This window comes from Petromyzon marinus, chromosome 5 (genome assembly GCF_048934315.1).
Source record: "Petromyzon marinus isolate PM22_M1 ecotype Great Lakes invasive population chromosome 5, UKy_Petmar_22M1.pri1.0, whole genome shotgun sequence".
NCBI classification, from domain to species: Eukaryota; Metazoa; Chordata; class Hyperoartia; order Petromyzontiformes; family Petromyzontidae; genus Petromyzon; species Petromyzon marinus.
This window is the reverse complement of record NC_133671.1, coordinates 12,385,855-12,408,179: the sequence shown is the minus strand read 5'-3', so window position 1 is coordinate 12,408,179 and position 22,325 is coordinate 12,385,855. Positions and strand designations below refer to the sequence as shown.

At 40.9% G+C, this 22,325-nt stretch overlaps 1 protein-coding gene across 6 annotated transcripts in view; it reads right to left on the bottom strand.

Annotated features, from left to right (window-relative positions):
• The window catches only part of LOC116939056 (transmembrane protein 132D-like), a 229,964-nt gene that overhangs the window by 80,313 nt on the left and 127,326 nt on the right, over nucleotides 1-22,325 (bottom strand). The window contains exon 1 of one of the 6 annotated variants that reach the window (XM_032946944.2): nucleotides 9,966-16,010. The exons of the other annotated variants lie outside the window; for them this stretch is intronic. The gene's annotated coding sequence lies outside the window, so the exon portion shown is untranslated. Of the gene's footprint in view, nucleotides 1-9,965; nucleotides 16,011-22,325 lie in introns of those variants that run through there. 6 annotated transcript variants of the gene reach the window in all.

Below are 22,325 nucleotides of genomic sequence, written 5' to 3'. Positions count from 1 at the left end.
AGCCTATATTGCCGATGTGGGAAAATAAATATGAATTTCAATTACCATTTTGGGTAGCCTTTGTAGACTATGAAAAGGCATTTGACTCAGTGGAAATTGATGCAGTCATCCAATTCTCTCACAAATCTATGCCCAAATAAAAACAAATATTTAATAAATAATAACCATTTACAAAAAAATGGATATTACACGAATACATTACCAACATACATAATGGAGTGGGAGGATGATATTCTTTCGGCAAAGTTATTCACAATGACATCATAAGATATGCATATACTGTATGTGTACATGGAGGAAACATGAAGAGCCCAGATTTTGCTGATGACATAGTCATTATAACACATAAATTAACTACAGGGAATTTTATAAAAGCTTTATAAATAATGCTGCAAGGTCACATGCAACCAAGTTTTTTATCAACATTGTTGATATAGTCTGGAGGGACACATCCGAAAAAAAACCGGTGAATAAGACAGATGTACACTTATGACAGTTATCGAGGGTGGATTTTGATCGAAATGATGACATAAAGAGGTGGACGAGAGCAGGTTGAAGTGTTTTTAGAAGACAAATTTGGTGATAAACAGCAAGAGCAATGTGCCTAACCTAGAACTTTTAATCTGTGCACATTACTTGCTGTTACATGGACATCGAAAAAGGCAACAGAGCAAATGCTGAGCTTGTTCAAAGAAGCACAGATAGGTCTTTGTTTGGAATACATTCGTGACAGAGATAAGAGCACCTGGATTACAGAGACTCCATACATTCGATATCAAATTTTGACTGTCAAGAAAAGTGGGACTGGGCAGTAGGCAAAACTAACAATGGCATGGCAGCCAAGGGAGAGAACACCGCATAGCATGTCCTTTGTGGATCTGGATCAAGGAAATGAGCTTGTGCGCAAATACAGTCAGGGAAAAAGTATTTGATCCCCTGCTGATTTTGTACGTTTGCCCACTGACAAAGAAATGATCAGTCTATAATTTTAATGATAGGTTTATTTGAACAGTGAGAGACAGAATAACAACAATAACATCCAGAAAAACTCATGTCAAAATTTTTATAACTTGATTTGCATTTTCATGATGGAAATAAGTATTTGACCCCCTCTCAATCGGAAAGATTTCTGGCTCCCAGGTGTCTTTCATACAGGTAACGAGCTCAGATTATGAGCACACTCTAAAAGGGAGTGCTCCTAATCTCAGCTTGTTACCTGTATAAAAGACACCTGTCCACAGAAGCAATCAATCGATCAGATTCCAAACTCTCCACCATGGCAAAGACCTAAGAGCTCTCCAAGGATGTCAGGGACAAGATTGTAAACCTACACAAGGCTGGAATGGGCTACAAGACCATTGACAAGCAGCTTGGCGAGAAGGTGACAACAGTTGGTGCGATTATTCGCAAATGGAAGAAACACAAAAGAACTGTCAATCTCCCTCGGCCTGGGGCTCCATGCAAGATCTCACCTCGTGGAGTTGCAATGATCATGAGAACGGTGAGGAATCAGCCCAGAACTACACGGGAGGATCTTGTCAATGATCTCAAGGCAACTGGGACCATAGTCACTAAGAAAACAATTGGTAACACACTACGCCGTGAAGGACTGAAATCTTGCAGCGCCCGCAAGACTCCCCTGCTCAAGAAAGCACATATACATGCCCGTCTGAAGTTTTCCAATGAATATCTGAATGATTCAGAAGACAACTGGGTGAAAGTGTTGTGGACAGATGAGACCAAATGGAGCTCTTTGGCATCAACTCAACTCGCCGTGTTTGGAGGAGGAGGAATGCTGCCTATGACCCCAAGAACGCCATCCCCACCGTCAAACATGGAGGTGGAAGCATTATGCTTTGGGGGTGTTTTTCTGCTAAGGGGACAGGACAACTTCACCGCATCAAAGGGACGATGGACGGGGCCATGTACCGTCAAATTCTGGGTAAGAACCTCCTTCCCTCGGCCAGGGCATTGAAAATGGGTCGTGGATGGGTATTCCAGCATTACAATGACCCAAAACACACGGCCAAGGCAACAAAGGAGTGGCTCAAGAAGAAGCACATTAAGGTCCTGGAGTGGCCTAGCCAGTCTCCAGACCTTAATCCCATAGAAAATCTGTGGAGGGAACTGAAGGTTCGAGTTGCCAAACATCAGCCTCAAAACCTTAATGACTTGGAGAAGATCTGCAAAGAGGAGTGGTACAAAATCCCTCCTGAGATGTGGGCAAACCTGGTGGCCAACTACAAGAAACGTCTGACCTCTGTGATTGCCAACAAGGGTTTTGCCACCAAGTACTAAGTCATGTTTTGCAGAGGGATCAAATACTTAGTCCCTCATTAAAATGCAAACTAATTTATAAAAATTTTGACATGCGTTTTTCTGGATTTTGTTGTTGTTATTCTGTCTCTCATTGTTTAAATAAACCTACCATTACAATTATAGACTGATCATTTCTTCGTAAGTGGGCAAACGTACAAAATCAGCAGGGGATCAAATACTTTTTTCTCTCACTGTACTCAGTGTATTATTATATCGCTAGACCATGAGAGATGGTGACGATAGGGAGGCCTTCATCCAGCAGTGGAACAATCGTGGCTGATGATGATAATTACCGAAGCATGAGGAGGTCATGTGATCAGCACCACGCCTGACTGCCTTTGTTTCCCTGATGTTTACACACTGCACCAACTACCCATTTTTGGTTGAGTTGGCTGGAGCGCATTGTTCCAGCCATTGCACCACCGCTGCACACATGCGTTGCACGAATTCTCTCTATCACACACACACATTTACAAATGAATATTCTTGGTTCTTTCAGGTAAAGTCGATAGAAAACAAAAATCTAAGTTAAAAGCAAAAAAAAAACCCACGACGTTTCGATCGCAACACAAGCGGTCTTGGAGAGAAAAGAGGGGAGCAAGCTTCCAAATGAAGCTGCTTATAAGGGCTCCAGAGTGAGGGGGCGAGTGAAAGGGCTGCGCGAGAGACAGGGGTAGAGAGAGGGGGTGGAGCAGAGATAGGGGGAGGGGTAGAGATGGGAGGGGGGAAATTGCACCTCGCTACGCCCATCCACACTGCTGATGGTAGAGGTTGACAAGGAAACACATTCAAATCATGACCCAAAGTGGTTGATAGCACCTTCCCAATGATTGCTGAGTTTAAAACCATCGTCTCGGTTGAAATTGTGTTCGTGTCTGTATATATGGATGGCTTCGTGAACGAATCTTTGTTGATAGCCAGTCGGCTTGCAAAGTACCATCGTCTTAGAGAAATCAATTTCATGTGAGCCAGCCACATTCAAGAAATGGTCAGCTACAGCTGATGTATTGGTCCTACCGTGTTTCAGATCTGCCTTGTGTTCCCGAACACGGTCCGAGACGTTGTTTGGTTTTCCTAATGTAACTGCTGCAGGAGGAACAGCTTAGTTTGTAGACGCCGGGATATTGCATGTAAAGAATCTTGTCCTTCACAGATGGGATCAGGTCACGAATTTTGTGTACTGTGTTAAATCGGACCTGGATCTTGTGTTTCTTCAAGATTTTGGAAATATTTTTGGTTATCCCTGCTATGTAAGGTAAGGTGACGGTTTTGATTGGATCTTCAGATGGATCCTTCCTCACGGTTCGGTTGATGGCTTTGCGGATTGTGTAGTCAGAATATCCATTCGCCTTGAGAGCCTGGTGTACGTGTTTGAGTTCACTGGTCAGGTGTTCATGGTCGGAGATACATTGAGCTCTATGGTGTAGCGTTTTGATGAGGGAATTCTTCTGGGATAGATGGTGGCTCATTCAGCCATCTGGTCTCCTTTTGATTAAAACATCCAAGAAGGGTAGCATGCCATTCTTTTCTACCTCCATGGTCAATTCCATTCACCCAGCAATCAAATACCAGGTAGGGGTGTTGACTGTTGTGTTGGCCGACTCTCTGTGTTGTGTTGCATTATATTGCCAAGTTTACTTTGTTTGTTTTATCATTCATTTGTACCTGATGATGGTTGCTTGTGTTGCAATCGAAACGTCGTATTCCATTATCATTAAATTTATTTTTTTCTACGTGACTTTACCAAAAGAACCAAAGAGTAATTCCTGCAGTCACGAAAGCTTCCAATCTGGTATTTACGGTATCTTAATAATGGGCTAATGTCCTAACACGATGGGCCAGGTTTCCATCTTGCAGAAATAGTGAAACACATCGGTTTGGTGATTTTGTTCATTGTCGCTAACACAGGCATTGGCACTAAAAATGAACATTCACCAATATGTCAATCGGGCCTCAAATGCGCATGTGTGGTATAGATTTGTGTAATGCGATGCCAGATATTTTTTTAGATCTTTCAAATTCATGAATATATCCATACTTAGTTTTAAGTCGAGCAATCCCTAATGTTGAGGTGCAAATGTTAATCGTATGTTAAATGTGCATTACATTTTTAAGAGATATAATGCTTATACTATAAACGTAATGAATATATTTAAAATACTTATGTACAGTACAAAACGTGGCCTTCCCTTTGCCAATGATATGCACATCTATTTACTTCAACATAAAGCATGTATTACACAGCTGCAAATATATACAGTGGATGCAAAATATGTTATATTATTTAAAATATGATAGAATACATGCGATAAAAATCAATAACTTCGAAAACAGTATTTTAATGTACATACTCTATCTTTATTTGGTCAGAATGAAGAGTGACTAGCATACAGAGCTATGAAAATTCGAGAGGTATATTTTATTAAAAAGACAACTGAAGGTCACCGGGTGGCTGGGAGGTCCGATTGCTGAGCTGGCACTACTGATATCTGGGATTCAAACGAGGCAGCTTGCCAGTTATTAAATGGGGATTAAATGCGGTTCTCAAGTTTAGCAAGCTGATGGTCTTAACCCGCACAAGAATTCTATAACATTACACTTTGTTTTCTACTTTTGATACATTCCAGCGCTGAGAATTTCAAATATCGCTTTGACTCATGTAATCAACATTAATCTTTAACAGGACAAGTGGGAATGTTCTGCCCCCTATTTTGGATAAGAGGTCACTTGGAGGTAATCCTCAGAATTCGTTCTGGGATATATGCTTGCTCGGACCATTCTCTAACACAAGGGAATCCACTGATCTCTGAGAGTTTTGAATGGATTCCTCATCTCTTAACATGATACAAAGAGCAAAATTATGATCAAGTTCTAGAAAAAGCAAAGAGAAAAACAATACTTAAGTCATAGGACCAACTATTCCAATCAGTTGGATTTTAATGTATACAGAATGAAACTGTGATCTAAGCACACAACCTATTTATCCAAAGTCATTTGATTCTCTAACTTAATTGAAGATCATTACCAAGTGACACTCCTTCTGTATAGTGATGTATAATGGAATAAACGAGCCATATTTTACCTGCTATCGACAAGTAATTTTTGTCTACATTGCAGAATGTCAACATTCATATTTAAATGCTTTGAAGATAAATTTAAATTGGACCTTGACATAGTAAAAATGTAAATGCAAGCAATTAAAAATAAATGATAGCACAGGACCTCTAGCAAGTTGGCAAGATCGATTTACGTGAACCTAGCAATATGCGGAGCCTGATCTAGAGGTGAAAGGGATCACCATGCTTTTCTCACCAGCTACCCTGGTTCAATGCTGGCGTTAGTATCCAATGAGTGCTCCTTCAGCTTGAATTGGTTTGTTTGGAGAATTTTGTATTCTCTTAGTTTTTAGCACCAACTTCACATCTTGAATATGACTAATATTTTTCAGAAAGTGTTAATATGTCCACCACGTACATTCTTGGTTATGTTTCTCCAATTCAAAGTTTAGTAAAAAAACATCTTATCATGTCACTGTGATTAACGTTGGTGAGAGTATGTCTGTTTGCCCGACTCCTCTTTTGAAATGTTAGGTGCACATTTATTTATATATATTTCAATGTAACTTTTGTATCCATGTAAATCTTGACTTAAAGCTTTCGTGACTGCAATAATTCATATTCTTTGGGTCTTTCGGTAAAGCCACGTAGAAAGACCCAAAGAATATGAACATCCATGTAAAGTTTTTCTTTAATCGTTTGTAGTATTACCATTTTTATTTAGGAATTGATTTATGAGGGCTTCGATTACTGCATCAATCTGCAATGTGTCAAATGTTTTCAAATAGTCTACAACCGCTAGGCATAATGGTGTTTGATATTAATTCGTCTTTTGCAAAATACGATTTATTGTGTGGTTCACGGCCGAGAAAGAGTATTTTCTAAATCTGCCTTGCTCATGTGGTTGGTTGACCTATAAAATATCCATTATTCTGTCCCCAATAATCGTCATGCACAATTGACATACGTGTGATAGGAGGCGAATGGGTTTTATTTTGTCTCCTCTTTTTGAACAGAAGATAGATTGAAAGAACACGCCATCATTGAGGTATTATATATTGTGAACATTAAATACTGTAATTAAGTCCACTCGTTTTGAGTGTATACGGTTATTGAATCTCGTGCAGGAGCTTTCCCATTTTTCACACTGTGAAGGGCATTGGTTACTTTTCAAGCATGACCTCTTGTACTTGCTCCTTTTCATATGAAAAATGGTCTGATTTATGGGGATATGGATTTATCTTTCGACAGAGATATGCATACATTTTCTCCACGAGTTTTAGGATTCTGCCTCTATCACGAGTTGTGGTTTCATCTATCTGCCCCAAGGGCTACATTTATGAATTACAAAACATCAGCCTCCTCTTTGCTGTTTTCGTACTCGCATTTCTTGTTGACTTATTCATTCATGTTTGTGGTGGTGAAATACAAGATATATAGTGCCTCCATTAGCAGACAGTGAGAAATCGTCTTTTGTGAGAATAAAGTTACCATTACAGGGACCTGGCCACAAATGAAAGCTGAACGAAGTGGCGTATCATGTTAAATTTTATAGTGGCCAAATACTCTAGACGGATGTTTCTAAACATTTAAGCAAAAACCGGAGGACCCGGAGAAAAACCCACGTGACCACAGGGAAAAATATACAAACTCTAAATATACAGATGTCAGGGTCGAGATCGAACCTCCTGTATACCAGGCAAGGTAGTTAACATCTGGCCACCGCGGCTCCCCTGTATGTTATTTTAACTTTCAAGGCTGGATAAAGGAAATAGTTTGACGACATGCCTTTCTAAACACAAGATTTTCTGAAGTACCAAAATATATATTTCCATAATGCTCCTGCTGCTTTTGCAAGTCACTGTCTGTTACTTCTGTGGTTGCACCTGCTGTTTGGTTCTTGCTGTCTTTGCCTGGTAAATAAAGTACTAGAGATCTATTTTAGAATGTTTTTCCTTCCACAATTTATTCCGATTGTGCTATTTGGGGGTCGTGTCACAAGACATAATTTTGATTTGAAGCTTTCGTGACTGCAGGAATCCATACTCTTTGGTTCTTTCAGTAAAGTCACGTACTGTAGGTATAAAATACAAATAAAATAAAATCAAGATTGAACCGCCTCTACGGGAAGGGTTTCCACACATCTGTTAGAGCTTTTTAACAGACTACGAGACAAGAAGGCTCACCTGATCGAATCGCTAACCTTTCTCAAACCTTTTAAAAGTCTGCCTCAGCAGCAGATCATGCTTTCCCACCTGATGACGGACGCTTGTGTTGCTCCCGAAACGTCGGGATTTATTTTATTTTATACCTACGTGACTTTATCGAAAGAACCAAAGTGTAAATACATAATTTGTCTAGCAATTTAACAGCGTCGCATGCACCATGTACAGTATGTGTGTCAGAGAGTTTGCCTGTGGAAGAGTATCCTCACATCAGACTTCCCAAAAATATTTGAAGTGGACCTTTATCCCTTACACGTCAGAGAACATGCATCCCCATGCACTCTGCTGTGCGATTGCTGTATAATATTTAAATATGTACATGTAACTCTCAAGATCTGACTGGAATTCACCAAATGAAGTGCAAAATCGAATTTAATATGGTGGCTTTTCATGTGTACAGTTGTTGGTGACCTGGTTGAGAATCGCAACTCCACAGTTGACAATCGAGTTTAATCCCATGCGCCTGTAACCCTGATTCGACCGCAGGATCTTAGAGGTCAGTGCCATGACCTTTGAGCCACCCAGCCACCTCGCGAACTGGAGTTCTTCGCTGGGTCACCCAACTATTGGACGGATCGGTAATTGCCTGCCCACTTGTTGCTACAAGTACAGTAGCTCCTTGGAGTAGCTCCATAATCACTTATCCAGGAAGATAACCATGCACGCATTACCTGTTGGTTTGTATATTCAATAATAATAATAATTGCCTTTAGTTTGAGATTTATAAACTATTTGTAGATCCCATCGTGGGCAGGGACATTAGTCATCTCGTTTTATTTGTCATCAGTTGGTGTAATATGCGTGAGATGTCATTTGTAATAAATATGCAAACCAGTAGTGTAACAAAAGATAGGTTGGTGGAGAAATAAAACGTTAACACGGAGATGATCATGGTTGGAAAAATTAAAACGGAAATCTCTGCTGTTGTCTTGTTCCATCCATTCTTGTAACACAATACGCTTTACTTTGTTTAGCTAATAGATAATGAAAATAATAATATCCATTTTTATTAATATTACAGATGACATTGTTTGTGGTTACATAAGTGGGTTTAGTATGCATCGTTAAGTGTAAGGCAGTGTAAATATTCCAATGAAGGATACATGTTATATGGTGGCCATGAAGGTGTTATGCATTAATACAGAATTATAATTAAATAACAAGTAGAGCAGCCGATAAAAACTATCAACATACACACTTGGTACTGCGAAAATATTATCGTATGAGTTGTATTATGTACGTTCATCTCCTAGCTGAAATGTTCGCCACTATCTTAGATTTGATTGTTTACAAGGCTGTTGTCTAGATATTTTGGTTTGTTTTATCTTTCACACAACGCTGCACGAAGTGGTCTTTGGATGCCAGGTCTGTTGAGTTTTTTGGCCACGAGACTCGCCTATGTCATCTATGTAACAAACAGCCACTATTGTTTTCTTGTTTATGGAAATATGTTTAGGAACTAAATACCAATTTGGAGGCCTGCTAGCCACAAGAGGGCTTCAGGAGAGATGTTGTGTAGCTTTGCTATTCCTAAAATTGAATGAGCTCAGACTACACTAGCGTCTAAAGGTTGATTTTCACGGCCTCTACTGTGGTTTGTATTTCATGTTTCACATATGAAGGAGACGCGTGAATCGGCTTGTTGATGTTCCGATGCAGTTGATGGTTCAACGGGTGTCCTTCGAAGAATGTCAAAAGCCAGGAGGTGCGATGTTTGAGTCTCGAAGGAGGTGCTTTTAGATTTATTTTATAACAACCACTGAGAAGTACGGAGGGATCGATGAGAGAGCCGAGTTGGGCATCCTCTGCGAGTTGTTGTACGGCGTACGGTTCGAGCCACGTGTTGAGATGTTTTGCCAGAACGGTATAACTTTGTTGGTGCACATTGCGTGCTCAGACGGAGACTTTGGACCAGCACGCTCTTGATCAGTTCGCACAGGAGGAGCTTGCCTTGCCCCCATTACTTTGCGTTTGAGAAGTGTCGGCTCGCTGCGATGAAATATTGCTTCATCTGTGATGATGAATCGCTTTTAGATAAACATCGTGTTTCCTCTATTTTTGTAAAGTATTAAAATGCAGAACTCACTACCGTATTTATTGTACACTTCTCCGAGTGCCTGCACTCGTATGTATCTTGAAATGCTCTACATACGTGTTTTAAACTGCGCTATAAGCAACGCTCAGCTCGATCGAAGCTCTTTGAATCGTCTTTTGCGAACTATGTGTCATGGCTGCTTTGACACTTTCTCTGAACATGGGGAACCTGGCAACGTGATTCCACATCAACACGGTGTCACGTATTTTCAACGTTATAAAGCAAGTGCTAACTTTCTGACACATGGGAGTGTTTAACACACTGTCGTACTTTTTTGCAGTTGTGCTGTGTGGTTCTCCGGCGTGTATTCTGGTTGTACCACGTGTTGTTCAGCGTGGCGTCCAACGTATTGCTTCACGTTCCGCGAGCCTCTTCAAAAACTAAAGCTCCCAGCAAGTGGCAATAAACAATGGAAGTCATGCTGCACAATATGATGTGACATATGGTAGTGTTTTTTAAACAGTCTTTGGAATTCTCATACTGGTAGGAACGAAGTTGTAAACTGAGTGTACCAGCCTGCAATAGATTAACGTGTCTGTCCGTCCGTCCGTCCCCTTTCAATACTTTAACGAAGTGAAATCTCGTGCTGTTGGGGTGTAACAATAAAATTGCGCAAAATTCCAATGTTCCTACCAGCCCACCCTGCAGGGACCTGTTTTCATATGGATATCTCTTTCAAATTTACACATTGGAAGAAAAATGTGTAGAAAATTCCACATTTTGCTCTTTTTGTTTAAGGATGCATTTTATTGAAGGATACTTAATTGGAACTCTGTGAAGAAAAAAAACCCATTTCAGTATTTTACGAACACCTTGCCAATATTGCTAGCATACCATGCAAAGCGTACGATTATGATTATGGGTGATAACTTCATGGACACTGCAGAATTTCCCATAAGATACATCTCGAGGGTGTCTGGGACAGCTGCCGGTAAATACTTTTGATGCGTACGGTGCGTCTATACACAGCGGATTTTTGGCAAGTCAGCATGTCCCTCGTTCGCTCGCTCGCTTGCTAACGCAATTTGAAGTAAGTAAGCGATGGCTGGTAATTTAGTGTTTACATGTGTAACTCGGAGGAATCACTTACCCTTTGAGTGATAGACCATAGAAACCTCCATCCCACATGTATGGTCCGTGCAACACGAGACCAAATCCTGATGCGCTGGAATGCTGCAGAAGTTCACTTACGCATAATCATCCCGTGGTTGGTATTGTACATCAGAAAACCGCACAGCTGCAGGGGGTGGTTCTTTTCTTTGGGGTTCTCGAATCTGGATTAATAACAGGCAATTATTGTGCCAATTTTATCCTGCAAGCATGTGTGTAAGTAGGCAAGCAAGGTAGAATCTGATGATGGTATACCTAATTACAAACGTGCAGAATACAGCATACTGTTTATTGCAGAAATAATTGTTAAGTAAAAATATTTAACAGCTCGGTTAGCTAAGATTATGAAACTAGCAGCTGAATTCGTCATTTTACCTCCAGGATGAATAAAATGAGTACTAATTGGTGAGCACTAATTTGCCGGATGATAATAAGTGGTTGCTCTAAGCAGGGAGCAGTCTTCGTCGTCGGCTGAGCCAGCGCCGTGTGCATCTGCATCCACTCCAGACAGCTGCGGATCGCCTGACAGTTAGGAAGCGGAAATTTGATCTGATCATGACCTTAATACGAGAGGGCGCCACAGTGGCGAGTTGTTAACTTACTTGCCTGGTATGCAGGAACTCGTGGGTTCGATCCCAACCCTGATGCCTGGAAAGTTGGAGTTTGCATGTTCTCCCTGTGGTCGTTTGGATTTTTCTCCGGGTTCTCCGGTTTTTCCCTCCACATTTAGAAACGTGTGTTGAGAGTTTTTGGCTGCTATAAATAAGCCACTTCGTTGAACTATTATTTGTGGCCAGGTCGCTTCGGAAAAAAAAAGCTATATATAGCTCATCGGGCTATACCTTGTGAAGTAAAAATAGTTTACTTTCGTAGTTTAGATGAGGTATATTGGCTATTGATCAAACATAGGGTTATTTACAAACTATTCACTGCGTGTTTTTATTCGTTGAAGGGAAACAATAAAATATATTTCTATATATTTTATTATTTTATTGTTTCCCTTCAACGTGACTTTACCGAAAGAGCTAAGAATATGAATTACTGCAGTCACGAAAACTTTAAATCAAAATTTATTCACTGTATGGTCAAAATATTTAATAAAATCACTGTCCTGCTTTGTGACAGTAATATTTAATCTCTGTATGATATCTATCTAAGGGAGAAGCAGTGGCACTGCGGTTTGATAGCCATGGTTAACACAATTGACAATTCATATTTGAACTTGTCCTGGACCCTGCCTTTCACCAACCCACATGAAGCAGTGTGGTGAAGTAGGGTCAAGTGACCCTCACGATCTTGTCTGGCAGAGATTTTGATTCAGCAGTGACAAAGACATTCAATTATTTTTATTATTATTAAACCCATCTAAAAACGTGCATAAAAGTTCACAATTGATGGTCACTATCAATGACCCAAAATTCGAAGACTGCGTGGCTACATCAGGTCTAGCCAAATATACCGATCGTGAGCAGTTAATTCATCATCGATAAACTGACGGAGCTGTCAGGCAGCAGCCAATATGTCAGACCCCTGTACCTCTAGTGGCATGCAACATGAACTCAAAGCAAATATCCTCTGCACATACAAAGCACATGTGCTCTCGAGATTAACACTTCCTTCAAAGATATTAAAACTGCTCAGTCCTCCCCATTATTTCCAGCCGATGTATCAAAGGCCCTCGCGTGCACAATTTAGGAGCATTTCATTTCGTACAAGCCAAAATAAAAATATACACTGAGGCTGCAGATATGGGAAAAGGCCTCTCAGCGTAAATTGCACTTCTGGGGTCGATTAGGAGTTACAACAGAGTGGAGGTTTTTAGTTTGATAAATTATATTTCTGCTATTGCCGTGTTCCAGGCCCCAGGAGCCTAACTAATAATTTCAGTCAACACATTCCATTATTCATGCATACAAACGGGCTTTTTTTTTGGTCTCCGATAAATCGCCCCGAATATTGTTGTTTTTTTCCCAACATAAATGTTCCCATTCGTCCAACTGTGAGAAGTAAAAAAAACGTTATTTTCGAAATGTTGCTGTTCTAGCACATTGCACAAATATCCAAGAGCACAGCGCTGCACCCGTTGGAGCTTTCTAGACCCGACGCGCGTGTGTCTCGCCACCACGAGCTGTGAGAGGAGTACACGTGTGCAGAAGTTGCACATTTCGTGGTTGTCTGCTATGGTTGTTTTATTGCACAATTTTTTAAGTGCATATACAAATAAAAATGTCGTGTATATGGTAGTTAAGTTGACGATTGAACTCTTTATTTATTATTTTAACAGGTAAGCTCATTTGAGCTATACAGCTTTTTTTTGAGAAGCAACCTGAAAATGATAGCTCAACGAAGTGGCTTATCATAAGGAAATTCATTGCATACTCTTGCATACTCTTAAGCGCATATTTCTAAATGTGGATGGAAAAAAACGGTGGACCCGGAGAAAAATCCACACGACCACGGGGAGAACATTCAAACTCAAAATATACAGGCGTTAGGGTTGGGATTGAACTAACAACCTCCTGCATATGAGGCGAGGTAGTTAACATCTCCACACTGTGGCACCCCTAATAATGTTTATCAGCAACTTCCAATGTATATCATATGTATCAGTCATGGTCAGTCCACTGCTAGTTGAAGGTCTCCCCAAGCCACCTCCTCTTACAATGTTGCGATGCAATAATACACCTTGCACTTGCGTATGACCAGATTTCATCACTCCATCTCCTTGGTAGACACATCCTCTCTGACTGCCACTTCATTATTCTTTTTATTGTATTCCAATCCATATATTCCAGAAACAAAAAACAATTAAAGGTTGCCTAATTATTTTACTTAGTGATCGAAAACGTATATATTTAGGCATGTTGATGTAGTAAAAATAAACTAAATATGGTGATTATTTTTCTCTTGAGAGGAACAGCAAAAAGACATGATATTTTTAATGAGCTCACCCTGATAAATATAAGCGGTTTTCACTTGGACGAACTTATGGAAAAGTCCATTCAAAATCACTTTATTTTTAAATCTCAATTTAACTGCCTGTTCAAATTACGATACATTCCTCTGGAGAGAGGTCAGCTTTTTCCGTATGCTTAACCTGCTTAAAATGTGACCTCAAGCTCATGTGTATTAATTTTGAGAAGTCCTGCAGTTAAATGCATACACTCATTAGTCTATAGGGATTCACATAAAGAGTGCAACCGAGACAATCACTCCTCCATCCATGACCATGTGGCTGTCAATTATCATCCCCTAATTAAGTTAATCCCTGGGCACCCAATGTAGTCGTACCAAGCTAATAGTAATGACGACACATAAATAGACATTGTTTTCTACCCTGCAATAATTTGTGTCGGTGTAAATATTGCAACTCGTTAGGAAAACTGTGGTGAAGAAAGTCTGGAAGGAAAATATTAAATTGCAATTTTTGAGTGACGTTCATGTGTGACAAGAAAGTAGAGCACTACAATTTATTGCAATCTTAGATGTTTAACTTTTTGAATCTGAAACGTTTCGAGCTGATCTACGTGTGTCATATTTGTGCCCAAATGGGAGTTTCTTCTTGCGTCTGTTCCCGTATATGTAATTTCTAATTCCGCTTAACTCAGGGCACATTCCTCCAATAATCACACTTTGTTCAGTAATACTGTAAGACACTTAAAATTGTTTACTTGTTTGGAACGGTGGCATAGTCGCTGCAGTGGGTTGACAGCCCAGTTCTATTCCCAGCCGTGGGGAACATCGATGGCGAGTGATATATTCCAACCGGTCCTGCACCTGCACTCCACCCCCCTTTTCCAACCCGCAATGAACCAGAGTGGTGAAGTATGTTCAAACAGTCCTCATGGCTGGCAAAGTATGGGGAGGCCTTCATCCAGCAGTATATTGGTAAAGGACTGGAAATTATTATATATTTGATACTTAAACAGCAGTGAGACCACGCAAATAATTGAGTGTTTTTTTTGGTCTATATAGTTAGAATGCTTGAAAAACACCAACAGTTGGTACATGACTCGACAAAGACTGTTCTTTCCCTGCTCCTGAACGGTTTGTGAAACATGTGAGCACTCTCTCTCTCTCGTATGATAGTGTACAGAAGACACGGCTCCACGGACCTGTCTCGGTCAACAAGTGCGAAGAAGCATCCGTTGTGTGGCACGGCTGGTAAGTAATCTCTTTGCACAAACACCTCCATGAGAGGGAACGGAGGTGAGGCAAGCGTTAGTTCGGGCACAAGCGGCAGCAGAATGAATCAATTTGGAAGGCAACTTGGAGAGAGAGAGTTGACTGAGGGAAGTTGTACTGGGGGGAGGGGGAAGCTTGATGCGTGTGTACGTTTCCTGAGTGTGAAAGATAAAACAATCTGTTGAGGCGGCACGGAGAACTACGCGTGCAGGGATGGGTGCCCCGGGGACTCGACCAGCCCGCGCAAGAAAGCGAGACGCTTTGCTTCGTGCAGAGGGTATTGCGGTGGCAGAGTAGAAAGGCAAAATAGAATTTCGGCTCTCGCAGGAGTGGTTTTTAATGTAACTGGCCAAAGTGTGCGGCCAGAAAAATCCTGCAGAGAGCATTCATTGGTGAGGAGGAGGCGGCAGAACATCATTGAACACTCCGTGGTCATGATTTTCAATGGGGAGCTAGCTGTGTGGTCATTAATACTCGTGGCCGTGTTTTAAAAATGATAATTTTTTTGTTCTATGAAAATACTTTACAAATGCTGCACATCCTGCACCTTATTCATCTCTGTTGTAGGTGTGCATATATACCTGGCGATGCGTCTTCTGAGAAGACAACGGTCATGGCTTACCAGTGCTTCAAGTAAAGGCATTGGATGATTGTGAAGTGTACATCTGGCCATGTGTAAAAAATAAGTAATCACAAGTGCATGATTGTGAGTGTACCCCTTGAGTGTACTCGTACAATTTGTATTTTATGTTGCAATCGTCCACACGTTTGGGCTTTACTTTGTGAATCTGTACTCGTGCGCATGCTTGAGAGGGCACGTATGGTTGTTTAAATGTTCGTCGTAAATGGTGCGAATCTTGAAATGCACACGTGAGGATGTATGCATGTGCAGATATGCAATAGAGGGTGTTTAAAAAGATGGACCCGATTTGAAATCGCTATATCTCTGCAACCCACGAACCGCCCATGAATGAAACTCTTACCAGGTATAGTAATAGGTTTTACCTTTTTAACTGGCACAAAAACTGACACCTTTATTCAAGGCATCATGTTTGCAATAACCACAACACAAGCAGTCAAAATGCAAACAAAAGAGACAACTCTGATAATAATATGCACTGTCCTTGAATTTGATTGGTCCACACCCGAGACGGCTTTTCTTAGAGCCTAGTCTCCACTGGTGTTGGACCAGAAGACGCCACTTGAAAGGGCGGGGCATAGAGAGGGCGGGGCATAGAGAGGGCGGGGCATAGAGTTTAAAATCATTACTGCTAGATGCCTCTCCCAGCGCACAAACAGCCCCTAGCCTCAGTCATTCGCAAGACAACGCTGCCTCAACGTTGGATAGGTCGCACGGGACCCCAATACTTGGCGCTACACTCTTGGCCCCCAAGTTCCCCAGACATCACCACACCCTGCGACTTTTTCTTGTGGGGATACGTCAAAGACCGTGTTTTTGTGCCACCATTAGCGACTAATATGGATGACCTCAAAAAATAATCATGGCAGCGGTGACTTCAGTGGAAGAAGACACTTTGAGAGGCGTTTGGGACGAATTCAACTCTCGTCTCGATGTTGTCCGTACAACAGGTGGAGGGCACATAGAGCATTTATAAAATGATTAGTTAAATTTGATAACTCATTTAAACGGTTTGTAACTTTTTGTGTAATTGTAACATGTTGCCATCGTGAAATATACTGCTTTGAAATTGGGTCAATCTTTTAAAACACCCTGTACAGTATATGTACTTGTATGTGCCCATGTGGGGCCATATTTCAAAATTATTGTCGTGAAAAGCTGTTGCTACGACAGACAGGACATGTTTGTACCCCTACATTTTTAAGCAGTTAAACTAAAGTTTGTCCTTGCATTATTGTAATACAAGATGACTTTATCTCAATTGTCCAATTGAATTACAGTGCAGTGTTAATGAAGTCACTTTTTGACAAACTCTCCAGTGTCACTGCAATATGCACTTGTTAATTGGTGGATAATAACATAATATATAGAGGACCATAGAGCTTGGGCAATTGTTGGTGCCAGCTCATCACATCGCTGCCTTCCTGCTCGTCTGTTATTCCTCGTGCCTCGGAGTCATTCTCTTTCCACAAAAGTGAGCGAATAATGTGCGCATTACAAATTGAAAAAAAAAATCTAAATTCCCGCACCTCTGATTGGCACGGTTGGTTACGTACGGTGCTAAATAAGTTAAACATACATACATTATAATATTAGTATTATATTAATAAAACAATGCACAAATGTTGCTGTTAGCATGTGTTTTATACGTAGTTGATGTGTTGCACGCGTAGATAAGAGTTGTCCACGTGTAAACATAACGGTATACAGACAGTACGTACTGTATGTAAGCTTAGCGTAGCGTTTGAAACTTGACATTATGCTCCTTGACAGTTATGATAGCCAATCTCTCTGAAGGCTTGAGGGACTGAAATAAATTGACTTCAAGTCCAAAGCGACACTTTGTGAATTCATGCTTCCGACCCCCAAACCACTGCATGGGCGAAGCAGGGACAACCTCTGTCACAAAGAGGAGTGAAGTCTTTTTTTTTTACAGCTCTCCCATGTCATGTATTGTTTGTCTGCGCAAGACATCCTGCCTAGCTTATGTTGTAGAACTCAGATCTGCTGATTACCACCAATATAGTACAGTATTCAATGGAAAGTGGAACGAACTCTGAGAACGTGTGCAAATGAGCATGGACAGGTACGTGGACAGCAAGAGGAACCATGTGGAATAGAGAACATATGCAATTTAGAGATATTTACAGACATCAAGTTAAGTTGAGCTTAGGTAGGACACGTCACTAGTTGGGATGATTACCGGTGGTATTAACTAATGATGAAGTGGTAGCGCAAGGTTGAGAGATTATTCGTCACCGAGATGAAGCAATGAAATTAGCTCAGGTGCTGGATAGATTGAGAGATGGTGACGGCTTGGGGAGGCCTTCATCTAGCAGTGGAATGATCATGGCTGATGGTGATGAGTAGCATGCCACTCATGGCCTTCGAATGCTGTCGCACAAATTCATAGTAATGCAATAGCTCAGTCGTTTTGATGGTTGTCAAACATACCATTTCAATGGGTTCACATACTGTACCTATGCCATCCAAAACGTTGGTGTGCCTCTATTGAATATGAAAAGCTGTTCAGGCTCCTTCAATTCAAAGTGTGCAATTAGAGTTACAGGACATTTTGCCACGTATAATGTTCCCAACCTGTGGAGCTTTGGAAAGATTCACAGAATAGCGTGCAGTTTTAGGTCTTCGTCATAAAAGTGGTTATATATAATTATATGTTGTTGTTTGTAAAAACAATAATCTATTTTTCACATCTTCTTTGCAAAATAGAAAACTAAATAAATAAATAAACACAGCCAACTCTAATACAATCAAACAAAGGATCAGCACATTTTTTATTGATTAAAATGAGACTACAGGCTTATCCCAGACTAAAATAAATTTCAGCAATAACCTTGAAGTGAAAAGTAACTTACATTTCTTAGGAAATGTATTAATATCGATGTAATTGGTGGCTATTGCCAACATGTCCCAGGCACCATGGATGAATTATCTAAAATGTACTTCACCAAATAATTTGTCTCTGCCTTTGGAACAAAAAAAATTGTATTTAATGAATGCACTGGGAAATCCCTGTTTTATATTTCTTCATTCGTTATTTTTATGGATTGTGTTTTGTTAAAGTGTTAACTTTGTTATAAGTTAAGGCTTTGTTTAATTTAAACCACGATTCATCCTCACCAGAAGCCATGATCAATCCGCTGCTGGATGAAAGCCTCCAAAAGATATTTCATAGATCTTGCAATGTAACAATCCATACAACTCCTGAAATGGAACTGATTTCAATGCTCCATCTCCTTGGTGAATGTAATCTTGAATGCATTCCACTCCTTGGCTGCCACTACATAATTATCCTTGATCATCATCGATCATCCCCCTTCTAGTGACCTGTCCTGCTCAAGCCCACTTACTTTTGTGAACAGTTGGATCACATCGTTAACCTGCGTGTGTTCTATAATCCACGTGTTTGTCTTTCTGTCACTTAATGTAATCAATTGCAAACATGCATATATCCATGCTTCTTCGTACACTGTTCAGTTTTTACTCCATATTTTAGATTTTTGACTGTGTTTCTGAGCCACAAGTCATGGCAGGTAGTAATAATTTATTTTAAACTGTCCTCTTGAGGAACATAGGTATGTTACTTTTATTCTCAATTTGAAGCTTTCCAAAAGCACTCCAACCTGCTCTTTTCCACCACTAAATTTCATAATTTTTGTTTTGGTCCACCTTCAATAACTGCCTTCAGTGCACATACTCTGCTCTATTTCCCAGTTGTGTCCCTCTGAACACTGTCTCCAATTGTTTGGTGAACTTTTTAGATGTCACTTGTTTTGCCCATATTTATTCTGAGCCCAACTTTGCAGCCTTCTTCATCACGTTCTTCTAACATGTCCTGCAGTTCATTCCTTTTGTAAATTCACAAATGGCATCCCGTGGAGAGACCGATGGAAGCATCACTCAGGACAGAGGTAGAATCTTAAAATGAATGAAGGATTTTAGACAGATCTCTACAGGAATCATACATCCCAGGAATCAGATTGACTGAAATGAAGAGGTGCAAATTCTAGATGTCAAACTTGAAGAAGTCACATCTTGACTTAAAGCATTCGTGACTGCAGGAATTCATATTCTTTGGGTCTTTCGGTAAAGTCACATAGATAGGTTCAAAGAAAATAACAAAAACTACGACGTTTCGATCGCAACACAAGCGGTTGTCATCAGGAAAAGGGGTTAGCTCCTAAAGGCAAACTGTTTATAAAGGTTTGAAATGGGCGTAGCCCAAATGTCAGCAGCCAATGTTCATGGAAGTGGTGGGCAGCGACCGCGACGGTGGTGGGTTTTCCACCGAAGGTCTGACAGGTAAAAATTAGCATGTTAATGTAAGATCGTTGAGCGGCCTCCACGGTGAGCGTGCTGAGGTGGCTATGTTAATGTGTGAGATTAGCATGTTAATGGACGATCGCAGAGCAGCAACCTCGAGGTCGGCACTTGAGGTGGTTGTGTTAGTGTGACAAATTAAACCTGTTAAAGTAAAATCAGAGAGCCGAAAATAACTAACATCGGAAGGTGGTAGGATGGAAACATCACAGCCAGTTATGAATTAAACTGGTTAATAATTTCCTTACAATGATTGCTCAGTTTGTACCCATCTTCTCGGTGTAAATTGTCTGTGTCTGTATATGTGTGTAGTGACATTGAATGAGTCACTGAAGCGCATGCCGCTGGGAGATTGGTAGACAATGGAATTAGGGGTTGCAGCCCGTTCTACCACGTGGACCTGTGGGCAAGGCACGGGGCCCTCTGGGGGATCCAGAGGGGTGCGGGGTCGAAGGCGGAGCCTGGCCACGCTGGGCAGGCTAAAAAGGCAAGCTCCAACTCACAGTCAGGGCTGCTGCGATCTGGAATGGAACTCATCGTACCGTTGTCATCGTGATCTTCGCCCTCTTCAAGCTGTGGGTCTGGAAGCATGTTGGCTGTCCCGACTAGGTATGCAGTTATCCCCTAAGGCTGTGAAGGCCGGAATAAATGAGAGAGAGAGAGTTCCTCTTACTAGTGGCTGTGAATTAGTACACTATATTTGGTGTCAGGAGTGTTAAATATATTTTTTTTAATTTTGTAGGGTTGTTAGGAATTTTCTTTTTTTCATTTCGAATCCTTGAGGGGGATATAGGCTATGTCGAAGTTCGCGAAGAGGAAGGCTCTCATCGGCACGTCCTCGGACGAAGAGGGCAACGGTGATGAGGGTTCTCAGGCAGCCCCCGGCAGTCGAGATCCCGGTGGGGGGTCCTGAGTCTTGATGAGAGAATTCTTCTGTGATGGATGGTGGTGGGAATCCGGTTTCAGATAAGCATCCGTATGGGTAGCTTTCCTGTAGACAGAGTGGCTCATTGAACCATCAGGTCTCTTTTTTATTAGGACATCCAAAAAAAGGTAGCTTGCCATCTTTTTCGACTTCCATGGTAAATATGATGGCTGGGTGTATGGAATTGATGTGGTCGAAGAATTGGTCTAGAGCAGGCCGGCCATGTACCATAGAGCCCAATGCATATCCGACCAGGAACACATAGGCAGTGAACTCAAGCACGTACACCAAGCTTTTAAGGCTAATGGTTACTCCGACTATACAATCCGCAAAGCTATCACTCAAACCATGAAGAAGGACCCTCTTGAGGAGCCTTTCAAAGCCATCACTTTACCCTACATTGCGGGGATTGCAAAAAAGATCTCCAAAATCTTGAATAAACACAAGATCCAGGTCCGTTTCAACACATTGCATAAAATCCGTGATTTGGTTCCATCTGTAAAAGATGTGATTCCGGACATACAGTACCCTGGTGTCTACAAACTAAGTTGCCTCTGTGGTAGTAGTTACTTTTGAAGAAACCAAACGCCATGTCTCGGACCGCATTCGTGAACACAAAGCAGACCTTAAACACGGTAGGACCAACACCTCGGCCGTGGCAGATCATTGTTATAATTCAGTAGGCTCACATGACATTGACTTCTCCAAGACAGAGGTTCTTTGTAAGCCATCTGGCTACCATGAGAGAATCGTTCATGAGGCTATCCACATATACAAGCACAGAGACAATTTCAACCGAGAAGATAGATTCTGGCTTAGCAATCATTGGAAGGATTTGATAAACCATTTCAGGTCTTAATTGATTGTTCATGCTTATGGTGGCTTTCAGACAGCATACATTAATTTTTCGTCTCCCCCCTCCTCTTTTCAGAACATAGATGGACTCGTCCTTCTAAACAAATTGTCAAATCGCTGCCCGTGGTGCTAATGTTTTTTAAAAATAAATAAATACAAACACCGTTTAAAAATAAATAAATGCAAACCGCCACTTCTTTCAAATGTTTCTTGGCGTTGGTTTTCACACCTGATGATGACCGTTGGTGTTATGGTCGAAACGTCGTGAGAATTTTTATTGTTTTATATATATTTTATTATTTTATTGTTTCCCTTCAATGTGACTTTACCGAAAGAGCTAAGAATATGAACATATTTTTTGTTGTTGCAAATAATATAATACAAGAAAGTCCATTCAATTCACGTGCGCAAAAAAAATATGCCAAAAACTGACGCACTTGAAGTCGAATTTCTGTCACATTGGTTTCAACAAAATATCCAAGCCCTTTCTTATGACACAAAGGAAGCAATCGTGTCTCGGTTTGTGGTATAAGTAACGTCAAAGCCCAAAGAGAATTGCTCGTCATTTATAGGG